The sequence below is a fragment of the Lactuca saligna genome, chromosome 2 (genome assembly GCF_052625555.1).
Source record: "Lactuca saligna cultivar CGN05327 chromosome 2, ASM5262555v1, whole genome shotgun sequence".
Classification (NCBI taxonomy): domain Eukaryota; kingdom Viridiplantae; phylum Streptophyta; class Magnoliopsida; order Asterales; family Asteraceae; genus Lactuca; species Lactuca saligna.
The window spans coordinates 75,168,562-75,181,418 of NC_136418.1; the positions used below are offsets into that span (position 1 = coordinate 75,168,562).

The following is a 12,857-nucleotide window of genomic DNA, read 5'->3' on the forward strand; positions in this document are numbered from 1 at the left end:
CGTGTCGGACTGCTTCGACTCCATGAGGCGTCTATCAAACGCAGCTTGTTGTTCTCTTAATTCTGCGAAGGCCGCATTTGCTTGTGTTTGAAATGCTTCGGCGCGAATGTGGATGTCGTTCTGCAACAACTCTAGGCGGTTGATATCGGCCGTGTGGATTTGTACTTCCACATTGACCTCTCAGATTCGGTTGGCTTGCACTCCGGATTGATAACACTGGTTGGCGAGTTTGCCAACCATGACCGGAAGTGCTCGGTCGGCTGATCCCCCGCCTCTCACATCATAGAAGTCTCGGCACATGCCGTAGGGAGGGCGTAAGCTTTGTTGTTGGCTCCAATGATGGAGGTGACTTCCCCACACAGGAGTGGGTCCTTGGAAGTTCCTCACGTGGACGGGAGATTGTGGGATTGGTGGATTTATAATTTCTGGCTCCGAATCCGTGCCAGAGTCATCCCCTCCCTCCAACTCTATAGGCTCTTCGTCTTCTTCAGGATCTTCTTCGATCCACCCTCCATTACCTTGGTTGGGGTAGTAGGGGTCATTGGGGTGATGGAATCCCGCCATTTAGACTGTACGAGAATAGAGTTAAAAAGTTTACTATAAGCTAGAGCACATGAAACTTACCCTTAAGTTTAATGGTTGACGGCACTCGAATACTCCCTCAGTATTCTTTAGCGATATGCTTTTGGTAAGTTTTAAATTTGTTGTCCATTGCAGACACTCCTTGGCATACGTTAGTCGGCTCTTGGACAAATATAGTTGATCAGGCTACATAGTTGTATTCATTACATGTTCAAGATGTTTACATAGTTGTATTCATTACATGTTCAAAAGATAAATACATAAACATCATTCAAAAGAAGTAATTAACGCCAGCGCGTTAATCCCAAAAGTTGATTCCCAAACCTGCTTAGCGGTTCATTGAGAATACAAGTTATTTCAAAGAAAAAGTGTCAACAATTAAGTTGGTGAGTTCATAAGTAGTTTAGAAAAATTGGATGCCATTCCAAAATGGGTGTATATTTTCCAGAAAACGCAGCATTTCAAATGTAAAGAGTTGTGATTTGTTGTGTTGAAAGTGAATGTATTAGATCCAGAAAATCCCATATTTTCCCTAATGGTTGAAATACGAGTTGTTGTGTTTTCCAAGAAAAACCCTTATTTTCTTATAAAAGCATGAAATGCATATAAATGTTCGTGTTATAAGTTGTAAATAATTGCACCAAGAAAATCCCTTATTTTCCTATTAGTTGTTTGGTTTGTATGCAGGAGAAACCCTTATTTTCCTAACATAAATGGCAGTCTCTAAGACCGAAAATCGCAAGAAACCGACGTTCTCAAAAGTTGTGTCATAGTTTCATATAATAAAACTATACGAAGATCGCATTTGTTAGATGAAGAATAGTTTTAGTAGCTACTCGTTCATAAAAGCATAATACCATAATAATTGTATATCCGATGAGTTTTATAACCATACTAAACATAATATGCCTGTAACGACGTTCTTCAGGCGTCGCAGCGTTATGACAACTGTCACCCCAAAAGATGGACTGTAGCTAACAGTCAGGGCACGGGATCATGACTTCCCGTATAGATCTATACACATTTGACACGTTCTCCGAACGGGAGACTCTGGTTATAGACAGGACTTGCAGCATTACTTTCTAATAAAGAAAAGTAACGTTTGAAGATATACACGTCTCATGGATTCTCAATTAAGCCCGTATTAAAGTGATAGTTTTCTATGCAAAGTTTATCCTTTTTCACAATGTTTGACAAATCAAAATCATAAGTTTTTAGAATGTATAAAACGACTTAGCAATGAAAGGTACCTTGAAATCGTTATATACTTTGTATAAGTCTAACGCACACAAAGTATGACAAGAGTTTTCCATAATAGTAATGAGTTCCAAGTGATTTATTCGGTAAAACAAGCTAAGTGAAACTTTATAAAATACACGATAATAACCGTATGTTTACTTGTATTCCCCCCTAAAAGAGTATAAAAGCATTTGAAAATGTATTTAAAGTGTGTTTGAAAGGGGTATGAACTCACTTGAAAGCTTGAAGATAGCAAGATGGAAAACCGGACAGAGTTTCGTCTCGGGAAATGGATTTTTCTCGGAAATCTCGGGATTCCTCGGGAGAAAAATCGACATTCGGGACTTGCACAAAATGACCAGGGCTTCGGGGTAGTGCGAGCACGGAAAACAAGGTAAAACGCAAGCAAAAGGAGAGAGAATGGGCCATTTTCCCGGGAACCCTCGCATGCTATTTATAGGGGGGCCTGAGAGGCCTCGTACGCGGGGCGTACGCTCATACGCAGCGCGTACGCGTACGTCATGCGTGGCCTAAGCCTCGACTGCCTCGGCCTCGGATGGGACCGCGCAGGCTGTCGGGTCGGATGGCACGGCGGGTCGGACGGGCGGGTCGGGTGCCTCGCATAGGGCGATGTGGATGGTTTGAGGCCAAGTTCCTCGGGTACGCGGGGCGTACAGGGGTACGCATCGCGTACCTCGGATGAGGACGCTGACTCCCCTTCTGATAATACCGAAGTTTTAATAAAAATTATATATAAATTATTTATCAAACTTCGAAAATTCATATCTCCTTCATACGAACTCCGTTTTTGACGTTCTTTATATCCTCGCGAAGGTGAGACTACGATCTACAACTTTCATTTAGATTCCGTTGGCAAATTCCGGAATTATTTTTATTATTTATTTATTAAAATGACGTGGTTAAGGAATTTCTTTAAAAATTCATAACTTATTCATACGATGTCCGATTTGAGCGTTCTTTTTGTGCATGTTTGTAGTTTAACGATATCTACGACTTTCATTTAGACACCTAAGGTCGGAAAGTGTTTTATTGAAACTTTGCGTTTTTACGCAACTTCGTATTGCCGGTTTTTGTCGGAAAACTTAGAATGATCACAACTTCTTCGTTATAACTCGGATTTTTGTGTTATTTATATGTTTGGAAACCTTAAGACGATAACTACCACATAGTGTACTCCAAATAGAGTTTTTGAATACTTCATTTTTCGATGATATTCTAATTCTTTTCTCAAAGAGGTTACATGACTCGATTTTTACTGACTTGAAATAACGGGTTGTTACATCCTACTTATACCAAATACACATACTTTCACACACACATATACACACGCACACACACACGCATCCACACACACACATATATATATATATATATATATGTATATATATTATAATAACATCTTACTTATACCAAATACATATATTTCACATTCATATACCACATATACACCAAACACACATACATTGACATATATACAACAAACTTACATAGATTCACATATATATATATATATATATATATATATATATATATATATATATATATATATATCAAATATACACACATATGAAAATTTTCACATAATTTATACAACTATACATATTTTGCAATTAAACTCGAATTTGACAATAATAGAAGTAAATAGAACTTGTGGTGGCGGAAATCAAAGAAATGGTGTAGTGGTGGTGATAGTCGCCGGTGGTGGCCGGGAAACTCAATAAAAAACTAAAATTGACAATTTTTTGCAATTAATCACTAACATAAGCTAAAAATCGATGTTACAAGAGAAAAAGGAAATGAAACTAAGCTGGAAATATCTATTGTCGCCGGAGATTAGTCTCAGTCGCTGGAAATTCGTCCTTACTGGTCTATCTCTACTTTGCCCGCCGACATCTTCTTCTCTGTGGCATGAATTCCTTAATTTCGACTTTGTGCGACGGTGATGCTTGCGAATCGACGTAGAAGATGGAAAGAAAAAAGCGCAACAATAGATGGAAGCAAACAAAAGCAGAAAAGGAAAAGAGCATCAATTTTTTTGGTTAACTTCTTCGACCTTTAGCGGTGACACCATTACCGGCGATGATAAGGGCTTTAGTGGCGATTTCTTTCAATAGCAGCGATACTTAGGAGGGAATTATTGTTGCGTCATTTATTCGACATTTAGCGACGATAGGGTTAGGTCTTTAGCGACGACTTGTGTCACCGATATTAGTTTTGTGCGTTCCACGAGTACTCTAACTGTTGGATTAGAAACACAATCAGATGGATCTAGTTTACCAGAACGTGAAAATGAGGATCCGTGTAATGACACTTTAGCGGCGACATCAATAGCGGCGACATGTACTTTTAACGGCAACAAATTGATATGTCACCACTAAAGGGTCATGTCACCGCTAATGTCTATTTTTCTTGTAGTGACATATAATATGCATTATTATTTTTTTATCTTAAAAATATATTTAAGGAGTTAGGGATGTAGGGTATTAGTAAACGAGATTGAACCAAGTTTATTTAGGCTTATCATACTAAAAATGAGCCGATCTTGAGCTGAGCCTATACAATTCTTCACGATGTCGAGCCGAGTTCAATGAAATAAAGTTGAATCGAGCCGAGCTCGAGCTTGAGCCCCTCGTAACTTTAACGAACCCAAGCCTAGCCTAGCCATGATCGGGCTCGACTAGGCTTGGTTTCAACCCTAATATATTTGTATGGCTAAAAGATATGGTTGTATTACAAGAGAAAAAGGAAATGAAACTAAGCTGGAAATATCTATTGTCGCCGGAGATTAGTCTCTGGAAATTCGTCCTTACTCGTCTATCTCTACTTTGCCCGCCGACATCTTCTTCTCTGTGGCATGAATTCCTTAATTTCGACTTTGTGCGACGGTGATGCTTGCGAATCGACGTAGAAGATGGAAAGAAAAAAACACAACAATAGATGGAAGCAAACAAAAGCAGAAAAGGAAAAGAGCATCAATTTTTTTGGTTAACTTCTTCGACCTTTAGCGGTGACACCTTTACCGGCGATGATAAGGGCTTTAGTGGCGATTTCTTTCAATAGCAGCGATACTTAGGAGGGAATTATTGTTGCGTCATTTATTCGACATTTAGCGACGATAGGGTTAGGTCTTTAGCGACGACTTGTGTCACCGATATTAGTTTTGTGCGTTCCACGAGTACTCTAACTGTTGGATTAGAAACACAATCAGACGGATCTAGTTTACCAGAACGTGAAAATGAGGATCCGTGTAATGACACTTTAGCGGCGACATGTACTTTTAATGGCAACAAATTGATATGTCACCACTAAAGGGTCATGTCGCCGCTAATGTCTATTTTTCTTGTAGTGACATATAATATGCATTATTATTTTTTTATCTTAAAAATATATTTAAGGAGTTAGGGATGTAGGGTATTAGTAAACGAGCTTGAACCAAGCGTAAGCTTATTTAGGCTTATCATACTAAAAATGAGCCGATCTTGATCCCAAGCTGAGTCTATACAATTCTTCACGATGTCGAGCCGAGTTCAGTGAAATAAAGTCGAATCGAGCCGAGCTCGAGCTTGAGTCCCTCGTAACTTTAACGAACCCAAGCCGAGCCTAGCCATGATCGGGCTCGACTAGGCTTGGTTTCAACCCTAATATATTTGTATGGCTAAAAGATATGGTTGTAGCAATAGAAACTAGGTTCTTTTAGTTTCATCTTAGCACGGTTCCTTATATTAAACCGAGTCATACAAGTCACCCGATTTTTTCATGATACATTCCAATATTTTTCAAAAACCAGATCCTATATGGCAAAGTCCTATGTAAATTTCTATAACATATATGTAATCTTGTTTGTTTATCATATAACAACCGACAGTGTCTTTGTAATTTCACATATACAAAATACAATTAAATATACAAAATACAATCATTTTGACTTTTGAACAAACTTTAACATGGAGATGCTCTTATATTCATTTATAGAAAAGTTCGAACATAAAATAGATTTATTGCTAGTTTTCTAAGAAATAGAAAAATCAAACGAAGTAAACCGTACACTGTTTTCAGATCATTCTTTAACCTATCTTGGAGCTTCACATGTCGCAATGTTTTTATTAGAAAACTGGTATACTTTGTGGGTGCCTAAAGAAACTCTTGGGATCAACTTTGGCCTTGATTCGAATCAACTTCTTGATATTATTCTTTTTCCAGTATCTCTCGCCCCAAACACTAGCTTCTTCATAACTATCACTTCCAACACCCAAATCAAGATCCATATAATTAGCATAAGCCTCCCTCGGGTTATTTGACACATAAGGCTCTAATAACTTCTCCAAGCTTTCCAGCCAAGCTATCCGACTGAGAGATATAGGGCTTGTGTCTGAAGATTGATCAAAAAAATTAACAGTCTTGAGCACCTGGTACAACACCCCAGCTCTATGAGGATACGGAATTGCTGTCTCTGAGTAATCAGCCATTCTTCCACCAAGAGGATTGATCATCAGAAGGGCTGATTCATCATTTTCGAAAAGCTTCCTCCATATCTTTTTGAGTCCGCTTATGGGGATCGGTGTCCTAACATAGTCTGATTTACTTTTGTTGTCCAGCTTGGCTATGGCAGATCTGTTTGTGAGAATCCCTGTTGATGTAGAGCTTGGCAACCCCCAAAACAAAAGGGTTGACTGAACGGTTTTTACTTCTTGACAAATCTCTCCTATAACACCGAGCTCAGGAAAATTTTGGTCCAACAATGGAAGCAATGTGTCGGTTGTTCCCTGATAAATTCCTTCAAACATAATTCGTATAGTTTTCTTGGTGGTGTTGCGGATATATTCGCCAAAAACCTGAGTTCTTATGTGCAAATTTCTATCAATAGAAGGTGCAACGTGTTGGTATTTATGGAAAATTTCAGTTGCGCCTTCTTCCAAAGTCTTATTCAGTAAAAAGACAGTTACTCTTTCTGGAACTGGAACCAACTGCAGCTTCCATGCAAGAACTATTCCAAACTTGAAGCGCCACCACCTCGAATTGCCCAAAACAAATCTTCACCCATTGACTTCCTATTAAGAATATTTCCATTGACATCCATGAAACGAACATCCAAAACATTATCAGCAGCAGTACCATGTTTTCTCATTAGGTTTCCATAGCCACCACCGCCTATGTACCCGCCAAAACCCACCGTCGGACAAACACCTGCCGGAAAATACAAGGTGTCGGTCTTTTGAGAAATACTGTAATAGAGATCACCAACCACGGCGCCTGCCTGGACCCGTGCAAGCCTGTTTGGTACGTCAACTTCTATAGACCTCATGTTGGTGAAATCAATCATAACAAAGGGAATGTTGACAATGGTGAAACCAGAGAAAAGTTGAAGAGGGAAAATTGATTCTTCATTATTGAATAGTTACTTACAAATGAAGCTAAATTGAAACTATATACAAGAGAAACAACTGATTAACCCTCTAACAAACTTCTAACTAACATCACGTGAGAATCACATGATTTTATTAAACAGAATTAACTAACAATTAACTATTAATTCTAACACCCCCCCTCAAGTTGGAGGGTGAATAACGCCCAACTTGTTCAAAAGAAATTTATGTTGCTTTGTAGGTAGATTTTTAGTAAAAAAATCTGCAAGTTGAGAATGTGTTGGAACATGTTGTAACGAAATCAAGCCATCTTGTAGTTTGTCTCTGACAAAGTGACAATCAATCTCTACGTGTTTGGTTCTTTCGTGGAAGATAGGATTTTTAGCTATGTGGATGGCTGCTTGGCTGTCACAATGAATAGGTACAGGTGTCAAATTCGGAACAGTTATTTCATAAAGAAGGCGAGTGAGCCATGCAAGTTCAGCAGTAACTCGACGCATGCTTCTATATTCTGCCTCTGCTGATGACAATGAAACAGTCACCTGTTTCTTAGATTTCCAGGCAATTGGACAATTACCCAATAAGATAATGAATCCGCTCACACTTCTTCTGGTTTGGGGACATGAAGCCCAATCTGAATCGCAATAAGCATTGAGGGTAAAATCGTCTCCATTATTCATTAGTAACCCTTGATTTGGATCATTGTTAAGATACTTTAGAACATGTAAAGCTGCATGATAGTGAGGCATTCTGGGATCAGACATGAATTGACTGAGAAGTTGAACTGCAAATGCAAGGTCTGGTCTTATATGTACCAGAAAGTTTAATTTTCCCACTAATCTTCTATAGACTTCTGGAGAATCCATATGATCACCTTGACCTTGCAAAAGCTTCAAATTTGTAGGTAATGGACAAGAAGCATGACCAGTGCAGTCAAATTCTTTTAGCAGTTCTGTGGAAAACTTTCTTTGAGTGAGAATGACACCTGATGAATTATACAAAACTTCAATTCCTAAAAAAAAATTCAAGAATCCAAGGTCTTTAATTTTGAAAGTATTATCAAGAAATGTCTTCAATTTTGTGATTTCTTCTTCATTATTTCCAGTAACCATTATGTCATCGACATAGACTGCTACAAATGTTACATAGGATCCCATATTCTTGTGAAAAAGAGAATAATCATTCTTTAAATTTTGATATCCCATTTCTTTTAACGCTGAAGAAAGTTTAGCATACCATTGCCTTGAAGCTTGTTTGAGCCCATATAGTGATTTTTGTAGTTTACATACTTGATTTGGTTTGCATCCCTTCAAACCAGGTGGTGGCTTCATGTATATTTCTTCATGCAAGTCACCATGCAAAAAAGCATTATTAACATCTAATTGATGCATATTCCATCCTTTCTTGACTGCAGTTGCAATAAGAGCTCTAATAGTTGTCATTTTGACAACAGGTGAGAAGGTTTCAGTGTAATCTATGCCAGCTTTTTGAGTGAAACCTTTGACAACCAGCCTCCCTTTACATCTTTCAACATCGCCATTTGCCTTATATTTGATCTTGTATACCCACTTACAACTTATGGGCTTTTTACCCTTTGGAAGATCAACAATAACCCAAGTATTATTTGCTTCTAGTGCCTCAAATTCTTTATTCATGGCTTCTTGCCATTCTGGAATTAAAACTGCTTCTTCAAAACTAGAAGGCTCAGAAAGACACGTTATATTATTGAGTAATTGTTTGCTTTGGGATGATAAAGTTGAGAAACAAACATGAACCGGTGAAGAAGCATTGGTAACATTGTGGGTGCATGTGAATAAGGAACAACAAGATGCGAGATTGTGACATGTGGCATTGGAGCAAATGTATTCTTTTAAATGAGAAGGAGGTCTTGAAATTCTGGTTGTATGTCTGATAGGTGCTTGTTGGGGAATTAAATTAGGTTGAACTGATATCAAAGAAGGTGTAGTATTATCTTGTGAAATACCAGAGGTAGGTAATAATGAAATTGGGTCATCATTATAATCTGTATAGTACAAATCTGTAGATGGGAATAAAGGATCATTAGGGGTTGATTTGTAAGGGAAAATGCTTTCATGAAAAATAATATCTCTGGAAACAATTATTTGTTTGGTGTCCATATTGTAAACTTTGTACCCTTTTTGCCCAAAAGGGTATCCAACAAATATGCAGGGAGCTGCCCTTGGTTGGAATTTGTCTCGTTTATGTTGTAATGTACTCACATAACACAAACATCCAAAAGATTTGAGATTTGAATACGAAGGTTGATGACCATACAACATAAAGTATGGAGTTTTTCCTTTTAGAATTTGAGAAGGAAATCTGTTGATCAAATAAGTTGCAGTGAGGACACAATCACCCCAAAATTTTAGAGGCAACTTTGATTGATACAGTAAAGCTCTAGAAGTTTCCAAAAGGTGTTTATGTTTCCTCTCAACTACCCCATTTTGTTGAGGGTTATATGCACAACTTGTTTGGTGAATGATCCCATTTGCTTGAAAAAATGTGATTGCCTCATTACTAGACCCCAACTCTAGAGCATTATCAGATCTTATAATTCTCACTGTTTTCCCAAATTGGGTTTTTACCATTTCAATAAAACCTTTGAGAACATTGAAAGAATTTCCTTTGGTACTTAGCAAATGAGTCCATGTACTTCGACTAAAATCATCAACAATTGTCAAGAAATAAGATTTGCCATTATAAGTTCTTGTATTGTATGGTCCCCATGTATCAATATGAATTAGATCAAAAGAAGAACTTGTCTTAATAACACTATGACCAAATGGAAGTTTGTGTTGTCTTGCTTTAGAACAAATTTCACAAGCATGATTGAATGTGGCATTTTTATTACTAAGAAAAGAAAGAGTTTTCAACTTGTACATAGGAAGATGGCCAAGTCTATTATGCCACAAAGAAAACAAATTGTCATCAGACATACAAACTGAATTTGAAAAAATGACAACAGGATCTGAAGGAGCATGTAAAGTCACAGAAAGAGCAATTCCATTGTTGTTGTTTTGATTGGAATGCAGAAAGTATAAACCTGCTTGGTGTCTACCAAGAACCAGAGGCCTCTTCTGAGAAAGGCCCTGCATTAAAAAGCAAAATTTGTCTGAAAAAATGAAAAGAGACCTTAACTGATGACATAATTTGCTAATGGATAACAAATTAAATTTGAAGTGAGGAACATACAGAACATTATGGAGTACAACATCATCAGCCAAATAAGTACTACCAATCTCATAAGCACTTATTTGTTGTCCATTTGGTAAGGTGATGTGATATGGGATTTTAAGAGTTTGAATTTGGAATAAGAGTGATTTGTTGTGACACATATGGTCACTGGCTCCAGAATCAATGATCCAAGTAGTTGCAGTAGTAACCAAGCAATGACAACTTATGGAATTATGTTTAGACAAGAAAACATTACCAGCAAAATTTGCATTAGAATGACCCGAAGATGGTTGGTTCTGCGAGTTTTGAGAATTCTGAGCCTGTGTACTTTCATTTCCATCTTGTTTTGTGTTAAAATTGTTAAACATCGAAAAGAACTGATGATATTGTTGAATTTGTTCATTTGAAAGTTGTGGTAGTGATTGAATGTTTGTAGAATGAACATGATTGGCTTGTTGAGTTGTCCCTTCACCATTTGTTAATTGAAAACTAGAGGCATTTGCATCAACAGTTCTTATCCCCTTTGTAAACTTGAAATCTTTAGGAAAGCCAATTAACCTGTAGCATTTGTTGGCAGAATGGCCAGGTTTCTTGCAAAAATTACAAGTAATGTTCTTCTTTGCTTCATAATTGCCCTTGAGTTGATTGATTTCTTGATTATTCCGAAAATGCCCTCCACTAGACTTAACATTCATGGAGGCTGAATCAGACATAAACTGAAAAGTAGAAGAATGGACTTCTCTTTGTTTCTCGTCTTGAATCAAAAGAGCATATGCTTGAGTGACAGATGGGAGAGGTTTCATTAAGAGAATACTTCCTCTTACATGACTATAATCACTGTTAAGTCCCATAAGAAACTTCATCAACCTTTGATTCTGTTGTTCTTCCTGAATTTTGTGTGCTGCTCCACAAGTACAGTCAGGAATAACAGATAGAGCATTTAGTTCATCCCATTGTTTCTTTAACTTGGTGAAATAAGTAGCTAGGTCATCAGATCCTTGATTCAAATCAGAAATCTCCTTTTGGAGATGATATAACTTTGCTCCATTTGATTGTCCAAATCTGTCATCTAAATCATCCCAAATTGCTTTGGCAGAAGATGAATAGAGAACAGATTCGGCAATATCATTTGATAAGACATTAAGTATCCAAGAAGTTACCATATCATTGCATCTTTGCCAATTATCGAAAGAATTGTGATTTGAAGCTGGTTTGAGTACTTTACCATTGACGAAGCCAATCTTGTTCTTAGCTGATAATGCAATCATCATGCCTTTCTTCCATGAATTGAAATTCGATCCATCAAATTTGTTAGAAACAAGTAGCATACCAGGATGATCTGATGGATGTAGATACATTGGATCAGATGTATTAGGAAATTGAGTTGAATTTTGAGGAGTAACTGGATTAGATGAAGAAGACATCGCTATGATGATGAAACTGAAATTACAGGGAAAAAAAAACAGTAGCGAAAGAACAAAATCTTAAAATTGAAATGATGATTCAATTTGATTGAAATGATTGAAGAAGAAAATCAAGTGCGGAATCAAAAATTGAATGAATCTTCGAGCACAAAGCTCTGATACCATGTTGACAATGGTGAAACCAGAGAAAAGTTGAAGAGGGGATATAGATTCTTCATTATTGAATAGTTACTTACAAATGAAGCTAAATTGAAACTATATACAAGAGAAACAACTGATTAACCCTCTAACAAACTTCTAACTAACATCACGTGAGAATCACATGATTTTATTAAACCGAATTAACTAACAATTAACTATTAATTCTAACAGGGAACATCAGCAGTGTACGAGAGGCCCTCGAAGTCGTGGCCCCCGCTTCTGATTCTGATCTCGTAGCCATGTTTCTTGGTGCAATATAGAGCTGTTTGGATAAGGGTTTCTTCCACTGGTGTCACGATGACTGATGGTTTAGGAGTTGAGGGTTTAATGAACCTTGTGTTTTGTACTGCGACTTGCCAAATGGGTAAGAAAGAAGTATTGACAGGAGTGAAAATGAGTTGAGAGATGGAAGTGACATTGTTGGAATTGAATTGTATGCAACTTATCATGAGATCTTCAGAACCTGGTTTTACATCAACAAGGGAATGAAAGGTTTCCCAAGAAACAGAAAAGGAGAGAGTTAGAACCAAGAGGAAGACACAGGAGCTTAGTTGTGACTTTTTCATGTTCTCATGCATGGGTGGCCTTGATTATTAACAATCCTGTATTTAAATAGAGTACGGAGCATAGAAGTAACCTCAAAAAGTGATTATAAAATGGTGACGAAAATGGATTGGAAAAACCATGGAAAGAGGATGGTGAATTCAATATATATATATATATATATATATATATATATATATATATATATATATATATATATATATATATATATATATATTTTGCTTCCGTTTTTTTTCCCAATAGAGTATCTTAGCATCCACGAATCGAA

At 37.2% G+C, this 12,857-nt stretch overlaps 1 pseudogene; it reads right to left on the minus strand.

Moving 5' to 3' along the window:
• Positions 1-5,945: 5,945 nt before the first annotated feature.
• Positions 5,946-12,591, minus strand: LOC145028912 (tetrahydroberberine oxidase-like; annotated as a pseudogene).
• Positions 12,592-12,857: the final 266 nt, after the last annotated feature.